Below are 20,125 nucleotides of genomic sequence, written 5' to 3'. Positions count from 1 at the left end.
TTATCCAGCAGCAGCCAGACCGTCTTAGGGGAAATTGTTCATCATTTATAAATAGTGTGTCCTATAATCACAAAGCTGTGAATGGGTCTGTTGTCTTCCGTGGCTTTTGGAGAATACTATGGTGAACTGTAGCTTATGAGTTATTTTTACATAAAGCAGACTTCATGCTTTCATACATTTTCACACATGTTGTGTAAACGCTCTTTAGCATTGTCACTTTCTCATCATATGATGCAAAATGAATAATACAGGCCAGATTTCTGTATTTTGAAAGTTATATATCTTCAAAACTTGATGGCTGACATGTGAAACATTGTGGGACTATATCAACAATGGACTAATGAAACAAATACCAAAATATAGTTTTTTGGTGAAGTTTTCTTTTAATGTGTTAATGAGGTAGGCTAAGTTAGTTGTGCTAACAGTGAGCATTTGCAAGCTGTGTGCAGGAGCTTCCTCATTTGAATCACATCATACACTTTAATCCAACAGGTGCATTCCTTTTGAAGTAGACATGAATACTCAGAATAGGAGCTGAAACCTGATCAGATCATAAAATGTACACATCCATGTACAGTACAGTACAATAACCCCTTCTAAAATGTCCTATATGACATTGATATTGTAAGGTTATGAAACTATACTTTATGTAAGGTGTCTACTTTAGATGTAACTGAATGTCAAATCAAATCAAATCAAAATGTATTGGCCACATGCGCCGAATACAACAGGTGCAGACATTACAGTGAAATGCTTACTTACAGCCCTTAACCAACAGTGCATTTATTTTTTACAAAAAAGTACAAATAAAACAACAACAAAAAAAGTGTTGAGAAAAAAAGAGCAGAAGTAAAATAAAATAACAATAGGGAGGCTATATATACAGGGGGTACCGGTGCAGAGTCAATGTGCGGGGGCACCGGCTAGTTGAGGTAGTTGAAGTAATATGTACATGTGGGTAGAGTTAAAGTGACTATGCATAAATAATTAACAGAGTAGCAGCAGCGTAAAAGGATGGGGTGGTGGGGCAGTGCAAATAGTCCGGGTAGCCATGATTAGCTGTTCAGGAGTCTTATGGCTTGGGGGTAGAAGCTGTTGAGAAGTCTTTTGGACCTAAACTTGGCACTCCGGTACCGCTTGCCGTGCGGTAGCAGAGAGAACAGTCTATGACTAGGGTGGCTGGAGTCTTTGACAATTTTGAGGGCCTTCCTCTGACACCGCCTGGTATAGAGGTCCTGGATGGCAGGAAGCTTGGCCCCAGTGATGTACTGGGCCGTACGCACTACCCTCTGTAGTGCCTTGCTGTCGGAGGCCAAGCAGTTGCCATACCAGGCGGTGATGCAACCAGTCAGGATGCTCTCGATGGTGCAGCTGTAGAACTTTTTGAGGATCTGAGGACCCATGCCAAATCTTTTCAGTCTCCTGAGGGGGAATAGGCTTTGTCGTGCCCTCTTCACGACTGTCTTGGTGTTTTTGGACCATGATAGTTCGTTGGTGATGTGGACACCAAGGAACTTGAAGCTCTCAACCTGTTCCACTACAGCCCCGTCAATGAGAATGGGGGCGTGCTCAGTCCTCTTTTTTTTCCTGTAGTCCACAATCATCTCCTTTGTCTTGGTCACGTTGAGGGAGAGGTTGTTGTCCTGGCACCACACGGCCAGGTCTCTGACCTCCTCCCTATAGGCTGTCTCATCGTTGTCGGGGATCAGGCCTACCACTGTTGTGTCGTCGGCAAACTTAATGATGGTGTTGGAGTCGTGCCTGGCCATGCAGTCATGGGTGAACAGGGAGTACAGGAGGGGACTGAGCACGCACCCCTGAGGGGCCCCCGTGTTGAGGATCAGTGTGGCAGATGTGTTGTTACCTACCCTTACCACCTGGGGGCGGCCCGTCAGGAAGTCCAGAATCCAGTTGCAGAGGGAGGTGTTTAGTCCCAGGATCCTTAGCTTAGTGATGAGCTTTGAGGGCACTATGGTGTTGAATGCTGAGCTGTAGTCAATGAATAGCATTCTCACGTAGGTGTTCCTCTTGTCCAGGTGGGAAAGGGCAGTGTGGAGTGCAATAGAGATTGCATCATCTGTGGATCTGTTGGGGCGGTATGCAAATTGGAGTGGGTCTAGGGTTTCTGGGATAATGCTGTTGATGTGAGCCATGACCAGCCTTTCAAAGCACTTCATGGCTACAGACGTCAGTGCTACGGGTCGGTAGTCATTTAGGCAGGTTATCTTAGTGTCCTTGGGCACGGGGACTATGGTGGTCTGCTTGAAACATGTTGGTATTACAGACTCAGTCAGGGACATGTTGAAAATGTCAGTGAAGACACTTGCCAGTTGGTCAGCACATGCTCGGAGTACACGTCCTGGTAATCTGTCTGGCCCTGCGGCCTTGTGAATGTTGACCTGCTTAAAAGTCTTACTCACATCGGCTACGGAGAGTGTGATCACATAGTCATCCGGAACAGCTGGTGCTCTCATGCATGCTTCAGTGTTGCTTGCCTCGAAGCGAGCATAGAAGTGGTTTAGCTCGTCTGGTAGGCTTGTGTCACTGGGCAGCTCGCGGCTGTGCTTCCCTTTGTAGTCTGTAATAGTTTTCAAGCCCTGCCACATCCGACGAGCGTCAGAGCCAGTGTAGTACGATTCAATCTTAATCCTGTATTGACTCTTTGCCTGTTTGATGGTTCGTCGGAGGGCATAGCGGGATTTCTTATAAGCGTCCGGGTTAGAGTCCCGCTCCTTGAAAGCGGCAGCTCTACCCTTTAGCTCAGTGCGGATGTTTCCTGTAATCCATGGCTTCTGGTTGGGGTATGTACTTACGGTCACTGTGGGGACGACATCATCAATGCACTTATTGATGAAGCCAGTGACTGATGTGGTGTACTCCTCAATGCTATCTGAAGAATCCCGGAACATGTTCCAGTCTGTGCTAGCAAAACAGTCCTGTAGCTTAGCATCTGCGTCATCTGACCACTTTTTTATTAACCGAGTCACTGGTGCTTCCTGCTTTAGTTTTTGCTTATAAGCAGGAATCAGGAGGATAGAGTTATGGTCAGATTTGCCAAATGGAGGGCGAGGGAGAGCTTTGTATGCGTCTCTGTGTGTGGAGTAAAGGTGGTCTAGAGTTTTTTTTCCTCTGGTTGCACATTTAACATGCTGGTAGAAAATAGGTAGAACGGATTTAAGTTTCCCTGCATTAAAGTCCCCGGCCACTAGGAGCGCTGCATCTGGATGAGCGTTTTCCTGTTTATTTATGGCCTTATACAGCTCATTCAGTGCAATCTTAATGCCAGCATTGGTTTGTGGTGGTAAATAGACGATATAGATGAATATAGATGAAAACTCTCTTGGTAAATAGTGTGGTCTACAGCTTATCATAAGATACTCTACCTCAGGCGAGCAAAACCTCGAGACTTCCTTAGTGTTTGATTTTGTGCACCAGCTGTTGTTTACAAATATACACAGACCGCCACCCCTTGTCTTACCGGAGTCAGCCGTTCTATCCTGCCGATGTAGCGTATAGCCCGCTAGCTGTATGTTATCCATGTCGTCGTTCAGCCACGACTCTGTGAAACATAAGATATTACAGTTTTTAATGTCCCGTTGATAGGATAACCGTAATCTTAGGTCATCCAATTTGTTCTCCAATGATTGAAGATTGGCTAATAGGATTGATGGGAGCGGCAGCTTACTCGCTCGCCGTCAGATCCTTACAAGGCACCCCGACCTACGTCCACGATATCTCCGTCTCTTCCTCATGCGAATGACGGGGCTTTGGGCCTTGTCGGGTGTCTGTAGGATATCCTTCGCGGCCGCCTCGTTGAAGAAAAAATCTTCATCCAATACGAGGTGAGTAATCGCTGTCCTGATATCCAGAAGCTCTTTTTGGTTATAAGAGACGATGGCAGAAACATTATGTACAAAATAAATTACAAATAACGCGGAAAAACACACATAATAGTACAATTGGTTAGAGGGCTGTAAAACGGCAGCCATCTTCTCCGCCGCTGTTCTGGTATTGTTTCAGTGATAGTTAACACCAGGCAGGAAGTAATGGATGTGTTGTTAGCCACCTTAAAATGGTTGCGGGAGGAGAGGAGGAGAGGGATGAGATCGGAGGAGTGGAGGGGAGGTGAGGTGAGGGGAGGAGAAGAGTGGTGAGGAGAGAAGAGGAGTGGAGGAGAGGTGAGAGCAGAGCAGAGGATAAGTGAAAGGATGGCGGAGGAGAGGAGATCACGCATACAGCAGGTGCGTGGGCAGACGGTAACCTGGTTTATACACAGACAACCAATATCATCATCAGAGAGGCTAAAGAAATGAAACATAACATCCTCCTGACAGGAGTAAATCTGCCTGACTCCCCCGGCTCACCGGCCTGCTCTGTATTTCATCTCTGTTATTCGTAGAGGAGCAGGAGGAACAGGATGTGGAGATTTGTTAGACAGATGTTGAGTAAAGGAGGAAGGGGAATGTCTCTTAAAGGGCAGACACTGGGTGCTTCTCTTTTCTCCTCCCTCCTTCCCCTCTTTCCTTTCCTCCTCTTCCTCTTCATCCTCCATCACTCTATCACCATTTTCTTTCCTCTCCTCAACCTCATCCTCCATCATTCCATCACTCTTTCTCTCCTCCTCCTCTGCTGTTATTCTCCATGTCATCCTTTTCTCTATTTGTCCTTGAGGAGCTTGAAGGGGTCAGAGACACCGTCTGTTTCCTTTATCTGGCTTTGCTCACCTGAATATATTATATTAGTCCAGAGCAAATTTCAAATGAATGCTTTGGTTAGCTTTTGGCTTATCTCCTAGCCCAGGCCTAGCTTGCCCCACAGTTCGTATCTAGTTGGACAATGGCTAGGTTTGGCAGTTGCAGTTGGCTATTCTTAGGGCTCTGGTTATGGCTATGGCTCAGAGCTAACTCGCCCGAAAGCTGATCGACTTCAGGAACTCATCTGGTTTGTGGATTTAGAGATTATAGAGAAAATGTTCTCATGTCATCAAGTGCTGCCAGGTTTATTTTCCCCCTGCTTTTAGACTGAGGTCAGTGACTGACACACTGTCTCTGTTCTGTCTCCAGAACCAAGGACACACAGTTCAGTTCAATTAACTATTTTTGCAGACTGACTGTAACTTTCCATTATTAATCTGAGATGATGAAATTTGCAAAGGAAAAGGGAGTCTCCCATGTAGGTTCCCACTTATAATACATGCCTTTTATCAGACTTTCAGAAATTATATTTCTCAATGTTATATGTATATAGAATGTATTCACTATTTCACTCCTACACTTTTTCATTCACTGTACCAGTTATATCAGTCCAACAGTGTCCAACATCCAGGACTCAACATGTTTGTATGCTGAACTGAATAGATAAATAGATTTTATTTGACAATTTAAAAACACAATTCTAGCTGCACACGTGGATACACTGTATTTGAAATCTTTGAGGATAACACAAAAAGTTGTACAACTTCTATGCATTGTGGTCCTCTGAACAGCGACTATTCACTGATGCTAGGACAGACCCAGAGGCCAATGTTGTTGGCCCTTGATAGTCTCCGTCACTCATGTCTTGTTTTGCCCATGGTCATGGAACATTGGAAAATGAACGGCCATTCTCTTTTTCCAGTCCAGTCCAGTCTGCCCAAGACAGACAGAATGTGCATAGATAGCTGTGCTGAAAGCCAGACAGAGACAGGGCTTAGCGAGCACAAAGGAAACTGCCACCATCTACACTATTCACTCCCAGCCTCCACATTATTCACCCCCCAGCATACAGCCACCACATGGCTCAACAAAGCTCTGTTACCTGCCATGCCCCTGCTCAATAGACCAATAGACTGCCGGTGCTACAACAAAAACTGTTCACCATTGACAAAAGCTACCGGGCGTTCAGCAGCCATCTTAGAACTGAACCCAGCCAACCAGCCACTGTGTTATAAATGCACAGACTAGCTTTCCCCTGCTCTTTTTGTTCTTGAGAGCTGCAGACAACAAAAACACAGGGATGGCTGAGCCCGGCACTGAGGAGGGTTAATGCCAGCTTTTTACTGAGCTTGCAATTGCGAGGGGAGGGGGTTCGACCTGCGTCTGATTGGCTATGGGATTTCCTGGGAGGATTTGAGAACACCCAATGGGGAGGGGCCACCGAGAGGATGAGGTCATGCTTTTTCTGCGAGGGGAGTGACATCAAGGGCTGGGGTCTGGGGAGACAGCAACGAAGGAATGATCAGAAAGATTGGAATAATAATAAAGGGGTGCAGAGAGGTCCACCAGGGCAGTTGGTCGGGATTGTGATGAATGTGTCTCATTTTGTTGGTTGTCGCCCTTGTGTGGGTTGCTCTCTCTCTCTCTCTCTCTCTCTCTCTCTCTCTCTCTCTCTCTCTCGTAGTAGGGAAATCCTTACATCCGTCCTAACCATCTCACTGTAGAATCTGCTCTCTTCCCATTGCGCAAATATGGTTGAAATGATGTTATTATCAGAACTGGTTGTAATCTGCTGAATTCCCCTTTTCCCTGTCTGTTTGGAAAAATGTAACATTTTATTTTATTCTGTTGAGGAAGATTTGTAGGAAAACTTGAGATTTGTAGGAAAACTTGGCCCCCTGCCAGGAGTTCCCCCCTCTATCCCTGTCTCGATATTCCCTTCCAGTGGGAACGTTACTGGCTTGTTGACAAGATGCGAACAGGAGAGGGGTCTCCCTGGTCTCCCTGACACTGTCATTTCCTCATCTTGTTTTCCATTACATACTCTGTTGCTCTCTCTTTCTCTCTCTGTATATATCTCTCTCTCTCACTCGCTCTTTCTCTCGCTCTCTATTTCTTCTCTCTGCATTTCAACTCTGCCCTCTTCTCTATTTCCCCCCCTCTCTCTCTCGCTCTCTCTCGCTCTACCTTCATCTGCCCTCTCACTCTTTCTCTCTCATTCTTTCTCTTTCTCTTTCTCTCACCCTCTCTCTCTCTTTCTCTCCCCCCTCTCAGAAGACATAGGTCATTTTTCCTCATAGTCACATGCTTGGTGTGGGTTGCAGTCTTGCCGGCAATACCCACTCACAACAACAACAAGCACTGTATGTAATATAGACACAAGTTACAGGCCGACTGATTTAAAAACAAATTGTAATTTGTTTATAGAATAGATCAGCATTCAATAGACATACTAACTAATTAATCATGTTGTCTCATTTCTTTAGTGCAATTGAATGCTGGTTCGACTTTGAATTGTGGAATATTGATTTATTGGCCATAAGGTTTGATGTATTTCTGACATATTTTAGATGTATGGAATTGGACTGGCCTTTTGGATTGGACAGAAGATGGATCATTGGACAGAGAGAGATGGGAGGCTACATGTGTGGCACATGATTTCTTGCGTTTTTTTGTAGTGCTGCATCGTAAAAAATATTGAAACCTTAAAATCTGTCAACACCTTGTTGGAGGTTCTCTCCTCTCTTCCTCTCCTCCCCTGCCCAGTACAGAGGGTCCTTCCTGTAGACATGACCCACTTCCTTCAGAGGTGTCTCTGCCCACGTCATACCATGACCTCTGTCATCCAGACAGAGAGAGAGGATGACCAGACTAACATTTTGAAGAGTCCCACCAGAAAGTCTGATTGTTAAACAGACAATGCCTTTTGGGTTACGGTGAAGATTCAATAGTTTGCACGGTTGACTCATTATGTCTTTTTTAATCTTTATGAATCTATTTTTGTATTGAAATGTCATCTCCAGCGATACTCCATTCAACTCAGTGATGTGAGGGGTTATCAGTGGAGTCAACACATTGTATGTGATGTGACTGCTGCAGTAACAGTAATCCTAGAAACAGGAAACACAGTTTACAGTATTGCTATTGTTTAGTTAGAGACAATGGAACTGGTTTACAGGGTGACCAATACATCACAGTACACCGCTGAGATGACAGGTTGGTGTAGGAATTAGATAGTGGATCTGTGTGGGAAACATTCCAGCTAGATGTGTCTGTCCTCTGGGGAACTGGGGAAACCACAGAGATCTGTGTGTCTACTCAGTCTGAAACTTTTGTGGGTGGGCTTGTATTACTATCCTCGAAGGTACCGGAAATCCCCAGAAGTCCCAACAAAGATAGTAAAACATTGAAAATTCTCCCTCATGGGACATTTACCACAAGGACAAATTATATTTTAAATTTAGGGGTTATGTTTAGGGTTAGGGTTACAATTAGGGTTAGGTTTAGGGTTATGGCTATGGATAAGGTTAGGGTTACGGGTTACGGGTTAGGGAAAATATGATTTTGAATGGAAGTACATTTTAGGTCCCCACAAGGATAGTAAAACATATGCTGTGTGTGTGTGTGTGTGACTCCTCCTGATTCATATCGCTATCTGTAGCTAAATCAGTCGTCTACATTTCAATCACTGCCCTCCTCATACACTCAATGAGTGACCTACCGTAGTGACAGGTCAAATTGGCATCATTTTATTAATGTAAACAAACCCAATTATTATATTCATTCATCTTTTGTTTTGATATCCATTTAAAACAACTGGCAGCAGTTGATCTTGGTCAGATACCTGGGTCAAGTGGTTTACATGGTAAATAAGCAGGGCCGGCTCCAGGCATAAGCGACATAAGCGGTTGCTTAGGGCCCCTGGCCGCTAGGGGGACCCCGACCCAATTATTGTTAATTTTTGGGGGACTCAGTCGGGGTCTCTTACTGCTATTGAGAGTAAGGATAGTAAAATACACCAGGTGCAATTTCAAAATTTCAGCAGTTTTTCTCTTGTTATGGTCCTCTGTAGCTCAATTGGTAGAGCATGGCGCTTGTAACGCCAGGGTAGTGGGTTCGATCCCCGGGACCACCCATACATAACAATGTATGCGCACATGACTGTAAGTCGCTTTGGATAAAAGCATCTGCTAAATGGTATATTATTATTATATTATTATTATTAGTCACTCAATTAGCTGACAATTAGTCATGTACATCTTTAGATTGGTAGTTAGTCTAGCCAGCTATTTAATCTTGAAGTAATCATGGCATGTGCCCAGGGGCCCTGACCTCCAGGGGGCCCCAATTGATTTTGTTTGTCATTCTCACTCAGATATGATATTAACATGGCATAAGTCATGGCAAAATGTGAAGAATTTTGGGAATTTAGCTTTAAACCCCCCCCCCCCCCCCCCCCCCGGAGGGCAATGCTGCCCCTATTTCAATGGGTATTTTGGCCCATTCCTCCATGCAGATCTCCTCTAGAGCAGTGATGTTTTGGGGCTGTCGCTGGGCAACACAGACTTTCAACTCCCTCCAAAGATTTTCTATGGGGTTGAGATCTGGAGACTGGCTAGGCCACTCCAGGACCTTGAAATGCTTCTTACGAAGCCACTCCTTCGTTGCCCGGGCGGTGTGTTTGGGATCATTGTCATGCTGAAAGACCCAGCCACGTTTCATCTTCAATGCCCTTGCTGATGGAAGGAGGTTTTCACTCAAAATCTCACGATACATGGCCCCATTCATTCTTTCCTTTACACGGATCAGTCGTCCAAAGCATGATGTTTCCACCCCCATGCTTCACAGTAGGTATGGTGTTCTTTGGATGCAACTCAGCATTCTTTGTCCTCCAAACACGACGAGTTGAGTTTTTACCAAAAAGTTATATTTTGGTTTCATCTGACCATATGACATTCTCCCAATCCTCTTCTGGATCATCCAAATGCAATCTAGCAAACTTCAGACGGGCCTGGACATGTACTGGCTTAAGCAGGGGGACACGTCTGGCACTGCAGGATTTGAGTCCCTGGCGGCGTAGTGTGTTACTGATGGTAGGCTTTGTTACTTTGGTCCCAGCTCTCTGCAGGTCATTCACTAGGTCCCCACGTGTGGTTCTGGGATTTTTGCTCACCGTTCTTGTAATCATTTTGACCCCACGGGGTGAGATCTTGCCCCTGATCGAGGGAGATTATCAGTGGTCTTGTATGTCTTCCATTTCCTAATAATTGCTCCCACAGTTGATTTCTTCAAACCAAGCTGCTTACCTATTGCAGATTCAGTCTTCCCAGCCTGGTGCAGGTCTACAATTTTGTTTCTGGTGTCCTTTGACAGCTCTTTGGTCTTGGCCATAGTGAAGTTTGGAGTGTGACTGTTTGAGGTTGTGGACAGGTGTCTTTTATACTGATAACAAGTTCAAACAGGTGCCATTAATACAGATAACGAGTGGAGGACAGAGGAGCCTCTTAAAGAAGAAGTTACAGGTCTGTGAGAGCCAGAAATCTTGCTTGTTTGTAGGTGACCAAATACTTATTTTCCACCATAATTTGCAAATAAATTCATAAAAAATCCTACAATGTGATTTTCTGGATTTTTTTTCCCTCAATTTGTCTGTCATAGTTGACGTGTACCTATGATGAAAATTACAGGCCTCTCTCATCTTTTTAAGTGGGAGAACTTGCACAATTGGTGGCTGACGAAATACTTTTTTTCCCCACTGTATGTACTCACTACTGTAAGTCGCTCTCGATAAGAGCGTCTGCTAAATGACTAAAATGTCAATGTAACTATTAAACGGTTTGGACTAGATACATTTTTCTACATTGTAATGGACACAGTGCAACCTTTGGTAGGCTGCTGGCAAGCTAATCGGCTGCGCAAAAGCAATGCCAAGTCAGCCTGTGCTCATGCCTTGGTTCTCACAACTAGAGGAAGTGAAATTATAGGCTACACGCCGCAAATGATATGTAACAACACTCTGAGCACATCTGACACGAAACGAAACACCAATACAAATGTAACAACAGCACAAAATAGATAAACAAGTTTGTAGAATTGTCTTTTGCGGGTGCCTTTTCATTATAGGATAGACACTTGTGATTTCTAGCTGCACTAATCAAAGCAGTGGAGCGTGGTCAAAACCATTCATGTTGTGGCAACGGGGGGAGCGGGGTTACAAAATGCAATCTTATCATATACAATCGTACCATTTAATAAAATGGTCATATCTTTTTTTTTCCATACAGACTAGCAAAAAAAATAAGTGAAACTTGACAAATTATCCAATGGATTATGATGATTTGCTAGTAAAAAAGTGGAGGTGCAAACACCCCCTATTTTTATTTGCTCCATGGCTCAGGTGTCTACCTGCTCCATGGCTCAGGTGTCTACCTGCTCCATGGCTCAGGTGTCTACCTGCTGCATGGCTCAGGTGTCTACCTGCTGCATGGCTCAGGTGTCTACCTGCTGCATGGCTCAGGTGTCTACCGCGAAAAGCTGACTCAGCCAAAGATAATCTATTATATTGCTCAGCTCAGTCGCGACTCACGAAGAGGAAGGACTTTGCAGGTGTTTCTGATTAAGAAACAATGCCATGCTGGTGGGTGGTAACATTCAAATAAAACCCAGCTCTTAACAGAAACGTAGACTGAAAGGTATTAGCACGACATATCATAGAGGAAACACACGTCATAGGCACGGGACATTTCTGAAGTTACCACTTCGGATTTCCGACTTCAACACCAAATATATCATACTTTGACTTATTGACTTAAATCGTTGTGCAACATCATGGGTAAGTATGGCCATTGTCTTTCAGCTCTTGTGGATGTTTAAAACTGATAAAAAATTCTCGCCACCCCATGGCAAAATGGGTAGAATTGCAGGAAATTCACTTTGAAAACTAATTTTTTTCTCTCCACCGTCAAGAGAGGGGCCACTAAAATGTTTTGCCGATAGGTGACAAATCTCACTTAGAGCCCCCAAAAGGCTGGAACCGGCCCTGTAAAAAATATATACAGCAGACAGTTCAAAGATAATTACACTATACAAACATCAGGCTAATTAAGTAATCTATGAATCTAATATCTCTACATAAGAGCATCACTGTGATCATAGAGTCAATGCTACGCAAAAAATTAGGCTAAAAAATTGTTAAAATTTAGATATATATACAGTGAGGGAAAAAAGTATTTGATCCCCTGCTGATTTTGTACGTTTGCCCACTGACAAAGAAATGATCAGTCTATAATTTTAATGGTAGGTTTATTTGAACAGTGAGAGACAGAATAACAACAACAACAAAAAATTTGGGAAATTTTAATGAGGGAAATAAGTATTTGACCCCCTCTCAATACGAAAGATTTCTGGCTCCCAGGTGTCTTTTCTACGGGTAACGAGCTGAGATTAGGAGCACACTCTTAAAGGGAGTGCTCCTAATCTCAGCTTGTTACCTGTATAAAAGACACCTGTCCACAGAAGAAATCAATCAGATTCCAAACTCTCCACCATGGCCAATACCAAAGAGCTCTCCAAGGATGTCAGGGACAAGATTGTAGACCTACACAAGGCTGGAATGGGCTACAAGACCATCGCCAAGCAGCTTGGTGAAAAGGTGACAACAGTTGGTGCGATTATTCGCAAATGGAAGGAACACAAAATAACTCTCAATCTCCCTTGGCCTGGGGCTCCATGCAAGATCTCACCTTGTGGAGTTGCAATGATCATGAGAACGGTGAGGAATCAGCCCAGAACTACACAGGAGGATCTTGTCAATGATCTCAAGGCAGCTGGGACCATAGTCACCAAGAAAACAATTGGTAACACCCTACGCCGTGAAGGACTGAAATCCTGCAATGCCCGCCAGGTCCCCCTGCTCAAGAAAGCACATATACAAGGCCGTCTGATGTTTGCCAATGAACATCTGAATGATTCAGAGGAGAACTGGGTGAAAGTGTTGTGGTCAGATGAGACCAAAATTGAACTCTTTGGCATCAACTCAACTCGCCGTGTTTGGAGGAGGAGGAATGCTGCCTATGACCCCAAGAACACCATCCCCACCGTCAAACATGGAGGTGGAAACATTATGGTTTGGGGGTGTTTTACTGCTAAGGGGACAGGACAACTTCACTGCATCAAAGGGACGATGGACGGGGCCACCTTCCCTCAGCCAGGGCATTGAAAATGGGTCGTGTATGGGAATTCCAGCATGACAATGACCCAAAACACAAGGCCAAGGCAACAAAGGAGTGGCTCAAGAAGAAGCACATTAAGGTCCTGGAGTGGCCTAGCCAGTCTCCAGACCTTTAATCCCATAGAAAATCTGTGGAGGGAGCTAAAGGTTCGAGTTGCCAAACGTCAGCCTCGAAACCTTAATGACTTGAAGAAGATCTGCAAAGAGGAGTGGAACAAAATCCCTCCTGAGATATGTGCAAACCTGGTGGACAACTACAAGAAACATCTGACCTCTGTGATTGTCAACAAAGGATTTGCCACCAAGTACTAAGTAATGTTTTGCAGAGGGGTCAAATACTTTTTTCCCTCATTAAAAAGCAAATCAATTCATAAAAAGTTTTAAAAAACATGTTTTTTTCTGGATTTTGTTGTTGTTATTCTGTCTCTCACTGTTCAAATAAACCTATCATTAAAATTATAGACTGATCATTTCTTTGTCAGTGGGCAAACGTACAAAATCAGTAGGGGATCAAATACTTTTTTCCCTCACTGTATATAAAATACAGTGGGGAGAACAAGCACTTCGAGATATTAGCTGATGTAAGAAGGGCTATATAAAATAAAATTGATTGATTGATTGATTTGATACACTGCTGATTTTGCAGGTTTTCCTACTTACAAAGCATGTAGAGGTCTGTCATTTTTATCATAGGTACACTTCAACTGTGAGAGACGGAATCTAAAACAAAAATCCAGAAAATCACATTGTATGATTTTTAAGTAATTAATTTGCATTTTATTGCATGACATAAGTATTTGATACATCAGAAAAGCAGAACTTAATATTTGGTACAGAAACCTTTGTTTGCAGTTACAGAGATCATACGTTTCCTGTAGGTCTTGACCAGGTTTGCACACACTGCAGCAGGGATTTTGGCCCACTCCTCCATACAGACCTTCTCCAGATCCTTCAGGTTTCGGGGCTGTCGCTGGGCAATACGGACTTTCAGCTCCCTCCAAAGATGTTCTATTGGGTTCAGGTCTGGAGACTGGCTAGGCCACTCCAGGACCTTGAGATGCTTCTTACGGAGCCACTCCTTAGTTGCCCTGGCTGTGTGTTTTGGGTCGTTGTCATGCTGGAAGACCCAGCCACGACCCATCTTCAATGCTCTTACTGAGGGAAGGAGGTTGTTGGCCAAGATCTCACGATACATGGCCCCATCCATCCTCCCCTCAATACGGTGCAGTCGTCTTGTCCCCTTTGCAGAAAAGCATCCCCAAAGACTGATGTTTCCAACCTCCATGCTTCACGGTTGGGATGGTGTTCTTGGGGTTGTACTCATCCTTCTTCTTCCTCCAAACACGGCGATTGGAGTTTAGACCAACAAGCTCTATTTTTGTCTCATCAGACCACATGACCTTCTCCCATTCCTCCTCTGGATCATCCAGATGGTCATTGGCAAACTTCAGACGGGCCTGGACATGCGCTGGCTTGAGCAGGGGGACCTTGTATGCGCTGCAGGATTTTAATCCATGACGGCGTAGTGTGTTTCTAATGGTTTTCTTTGAGACTGTGGTCCCAGCTCTCTTCAGGTCATTGACTAGGTCCTGCCGTGTAGTTCTGGGCTGATCCCTCACCTTCCTCATGATCATTGATGCCCCACGAGGTGAGATCTTGCATGGAGCCCCAGACCGAGGGTGATTGACCGTCATCTTGAACTTCTTCAATTTTCTAATAATTGCGCCAACAGTTGTTGCCTTCTCACCAAGCTGCTTGCCTATTGTCCTGTAGCCCATCCCAGCCTTGTGCAGGTCTACAATTTTATCCCTGATGTCCTTACACAGCTCTCTGGTCTTGGCCATTGTGGAGAGGTTGGAGTCTGTTTGATTGAGTGTGTGGACAGGTGTCTTTTATACAGGTAACGAGTTCAAACAGGTGCAGTTAATACAGGTAATGAGTGGAGGACAGGAGCGCTTCTTAAAGAAAAACTAACAGGTCTGTGAGAGCCGGAATTCTTACTGGTTGGTAGGTGATCAAATACTTATGTCATGCAATAAAATGCAAATTAATTACTTAAAAATCATACAATGTGATTTTCTGGATTTTTGTTTTAGATTCCGTCTCTCATAGTTGAAGTGTACCTATGATAAAAATTACAGACCTCTACATGTTTTATTGCTTCTTTAATCAGCACAACAGTTTTCAGCTGTGCTAACATAATAGCAAAAGTTTTTTCTAATGATCAATTAGACCTTTAAAATGATAAACTTGGATTAGCAAACACAACGTGCCATTGGAACACAGGACTGATGGTTGCTGATAATGGGCCTCTGTACGCCTATGTAGATATTCCATTACAAATCAGCTTTTCCAGCCTTTCCTAGTTGCTTGTCTGTTAGCTTGTCGAACAGTCATTTGTCATGCTCATCCCTCCTTTCACTGCCTCTCTCTCTTCCTCTCTCTCTATCTTCCTCACCCTCTCTCTCTCTCTCTCTCTCTCTCTCTCTCTCTCTATCCCTCTCTCTCTCTCTCTCTCTCTCTCTCTCTCTCTCTATCCCTCTCTCTCTCTCTCTCTATCCCCCTCTCTCTCTCTCTCTCTCTCTCTCTCTCTCTATCCCTCTCTCTCCCTCACCCTCTCTCTCTCTATCCCTCTCTCTCCCTCACCATCTCTCTCTCTATCCCTCTCTCTCTATCTCCCTCACCTCTCTCTCTCTCTCTCTCTCTCTCTCTCTCTCTCTCTCTCTCTCTCTCTCTCTCTCTCTCTATCCCTCCCTATCTCTCTCTCTCTCGCTGTCTCTCTCTCTCTCTCCCCCTCACCCCTCTCTCTCTCTCTCCCTCTCCCCCCTCCGGCCCTGATAACAGAGCCCTGGGGACTCATCTCATCCAGTAAAAACCCATCTATCCCTTTCCTTCCATCCTTTTGGCATAGCTCATCTCCATACCTCTACCTTCCTTTTTCTCTACCTCCTTTAAGCGTTGCGCCTCCTCTCCCTTCCCAACATATCCTTTCCTTCTCCTCTCTTTCAGCAGAGCTAAACATATTTTCTCGCTCATCTCTCATCTCCTCTGCTTAACTCCATCCGTATGCTTCCAACAGCATGTCCTCCCCTCCTCTTTTTGTCTTATCTCTTTTCTCTCTCAATGCTTTCAACGAACCTTGCACTTCGCTAACCCTGTTCTGCGTGGGCAAGAAGAAATCTATTTCTGGTCTTCACCACAGACCATTTTGCATTACTCATCTCACGTTATCACGTCTATATTTACCATTGTGTTTTCTCTGTGGTGGATGGTGGGCCACTGGGCCTGTTCAGTGTCTCATGTTCAGCATGTAGATATATGGGTCATGACTATGTGAGTTGCATGCTATAGTGTTTGTGTTATTTTTACATTACATTTTAGTCATTTAGGAGACGCTCTTATCCAGAGCGACTTACAGTTAGTGAGTGCATACATTTTCATACTGGCCCCCCGTGGGAATCGAACCCACAACCCTGGCGTTGCAAACACCATGCTCTACCAACTGAGCTACACGGGACTGTTATGTTGTTACTCTTGTCAGTTATTATTTTGGGTCACCAGCATTGTCCGGCAATATAGGCTACTGTACAGTACAAGTGCAGTGCAACAGTTTTGAGTGTGTTAAGTTGTGTGTGTGTGTGTGTGTGTGTATAGGAAGTAGTAGTACTGAACTCAGGGCAAGGTATTTGTATTTGTATTTATTAAGGATCCCCATTAGCTGCTGCCAAGGCTCTTCCTGCTGCCAAGGCTCTTCCTGGGGTCCTGCAACATTAAGGCTGTTATATACAATTTAAAATATTACATGACATTATATTTCATAACACTTTACCCAATACATTTAGTGTGTTCCCTCAGGCCACTACTCCACTATCACATATTTACAATAAAACATCCATGTGTACGTGTGTGTAGAGTGAGCATCTATATGTATGTGTGTATGTGCCTGTGTGTGTGTCTCTTCACAGTCCCCGCTCTTCCACAAGGTGTATTTTTACCTGTTCTTTTAAATCTGATTCTACTGCTTGCATCAGTTACCTGATGTGGAATAGAGTCATGGCTCTATGTAGTACTGTGCGCCTCCCATAGTCCGTTCTGGACTTGGGGACTGTGAAGAGACCTCTGGTGTCATGTCTTGTGGGGTATGCATGGGTGTACGAGCTGTGTGCCAGTATTCCAAACAGACAGCTCGGTACATTCATCTCGTCAACACCTCTCACAAAAACAAGCAGTGATGAAGTCAATCTCTCTTCCACTCTGAGCCAGGAGAGACTGACATGCATGTCATCAATGTTAGCTCTCTGTGTACTTTTAAGGGCCAGCCGTGCTGCCCTGTTCTGAGCCAACTGCAATTTTCCCAAGTCCCTCTTTGTGGCACCTGACCACACTACTGAACAGTAGTCTAGGTGCGACAAAACTAGGGCCTGTAGGACCTGCCTTGTTGATAGTGTTGTTAAGAAGGCAGAGCAGCGCTTAATTATGGACATACTTCTCCCCATCTTAGCTACTGTTGTATCAATATGCTTTGGCCATGACAGTCTACAATCCAGGGTTACTCCAAGCAGTTTAGTCACTTCAACTTGCTCAATTTCCACATAATTCATTACGAGATGTAGTTGAGGTTTAGGGTTTAGTGAATGATTTGACCCAAATACAATGCTTTTAGTTTTGGAAATATTCAGGACTAACTTATTCCTTGCCGCCCATTCCGAAACTAACTGCAACTCTTTGTTAAGTGTTGCAGTTATTTCAGTTGCTGTAGTAGCTGAGTGTTGAGTCATCCGCATACATAGACACACTGGCTTTACACAAGGTCTTAGTCATCCATTTGGGATGGGTAAGAGAGTCTCCCTCAGAGTCTTTCAAACTGTTAATCCTCACGTACAGGCATGCATGGTACACACACACAAACACATACATAGGAATGGACGTGCACACACACACACACACAGGCACAAATCCACCAAAGGTCGCTCCAGACAGACCCTGTCAAAGGGTATCCCACAAACACATACACTCACACTTTCACTCGCATGTAATCCTACTACTATTGCCTGCTACTGTGGGTAACATATGACTATATTCTGAGAACTAACTGTTTAGTCATAATCATATGGTATTCTGCTACAGTACAGTTCAGCGCTACATGCCCTTCCCTGATAAGGTGACTTCAACTTGGATTTAGCTCGAGAGCATTGAAGCCCTGTGTGGTCTGATATGCCTGCTGTGTATAGAGCAGGCCCAGGTATGACTTTGACTCTGCAGGAGGCTGCAGGGACTCTGCAGTGGAGAGGGGGAGGTGTAGCTGGAAGACAGGACTGCTGACTAGGTAGAGTAGTGTGTCTGTGTCCTCTGACTACCCTTGACCCAGTTCTTCTGCCTCCTAGCATCACACCACATGCTCAGCATACTGCATGCAGCTGGATCAGGGTGTAGTAGTGGGAGCTCTGTCTTTGACCGTTACACTGAGATGTTCGCTATGTGAGCACATGCGCATATCAGAAAGAGGGAGGTTTAGTGTGTGTACATGTCAGTGTGTGTGAATTTAGTGTCTGTGTGTGTGTTTCTACATGGGTGCATACTTGTGTGTCCTGGCTAGACTTAAAGAAGACTGATGAAAACCGCAGAAACCCATGGGAATTGATCTGCCCACTCCTCCAGTGCCTGCTCAATCTGTTCCACTCACTTTCCCCCCATCATCCTCTACCTACCCTTAACCCCAATATCCTCATTCCCACTCTCCTGCTGGCCCGTCCTCATTCCCCTCTCCCTAGGCCTCCCTCCCCACAGTTCCCAGGCCCCTAAACTTAATCTGTTAACATTACACCCCATACCCTTACCCCACTGCCCCATTCTCTTTCCCCTCCTAGGCCTCTGGTCTGGATGTTCTGTAGCCCAGCAGAGAGGCAGAAGATGGGGATTGATGACCAAAAGTCCCCCTGACTCCCCCAGGTCTATTCCTATTGATCCCTGGCTGTCTGGCAGAGGAAGGACCCAGAGTGCTGATGGACGATGGTCCACTGGGACGGAGTGGAGACACACAGTTAGTCATGGATGTCTCACACAGATGACCTTTTCACACTATCCTGCAAAGCCGAACTATGCTGTGTGGCTTGGATATTTTCTTTCACATTGTCCTGTATGGTTCCAGCCAGCAAACAGGTCATCCCAGTAGGCTATAGCTCGGCTTGACTTGGCTCAGCTCATTTCTATGAAAAGGGTAATGCACAGAGCAGTCTCAAACTCCTGTCCTGTTGTGGTTTAGAATAGCCAACTTAACTAGTTCTTCTGGAACTTGTTTTATCTTGATTCATGGTTGCAGAGATGTGGAAAGCTGACTACCACCCTGAGCTAGATCAATGTTGTGTCATCCATTTGGTATGTGCAGTATCAGGTGTGTGTGTGTGTGTGTGTGTTTGTCAGAGGAGGCTGGTGGGATGAGCTATAAGAGGATGGGCTCATTGTAATGGCTTGAATGGAATCAATGGAACAGAGTCAAACATGTTGTTTCCATGTGTTTTATGTGTTTGGTACCGTTCCATTGATTCCATTCCAGCCATTACAATGAGCCTGTCCTCCTATAGTTCCTAACATCAGCCTCCTCTGGTGTGTGTGTCTCTGTGATTAGTGACTGTGTTGTCGTCTGTGTTGTCATCTCCTCTCCCCTTCCCTCCTCAGTCCTCACCCTGTCTATCAGCCAATGATCTCTATCTGCCTGACATCACTACCCAATCATTCAGCTCTGTCCTGTTCTCTCCTCTCCTCTCCCTGAGAGAGATATCTCACTATCAGCTCTCTTAATCCACTGTTACTGACAGCGGTAAGTTCATTCCTTTACGATCTCCACATGCAGATAGCCCCTTATGTCTATGATATAATTAAGCAATAAGGCCCGAGGGGGTGTGGTATAGGGCTGTTCTTATGCACGACACAAGCGGAGTGCCTGCATACAGCCCTTAGCCGTGGTATATTGGCCATATACCACAAACCTCTGAGGTGCCTTATTGCTATTATAAACTGGTTACCAACGTAATTAGAGCAGTAACAAGAAATGTTTTGTCATACCGATGGTATATGGTCTGATATACCACGTCTGTCAGCCAATCAGAATTCAGGGCTTGAACCACCCAATTTATAACGTGGTTATATATCTGAGATGTTTTATTCTAAATCGAATGTTACTGGAATGTATAAAATCACTTTG

This window comes from Coregonus lavaretus (assembly GCF_964263955.1).
Source record: "Coregonus lavaretus genome assembly, chromosome: 26".
In the NCBI taxonomy this organism is placed as follows: Eukaryota; Metazoa; Chordata; class Actinopteri; order Salmoniformes; family Salmonidae; genus Coregonus; species Coregonus lavaretus.
This window is presented reverse-complemented; position numbering follows the sequence as displayed.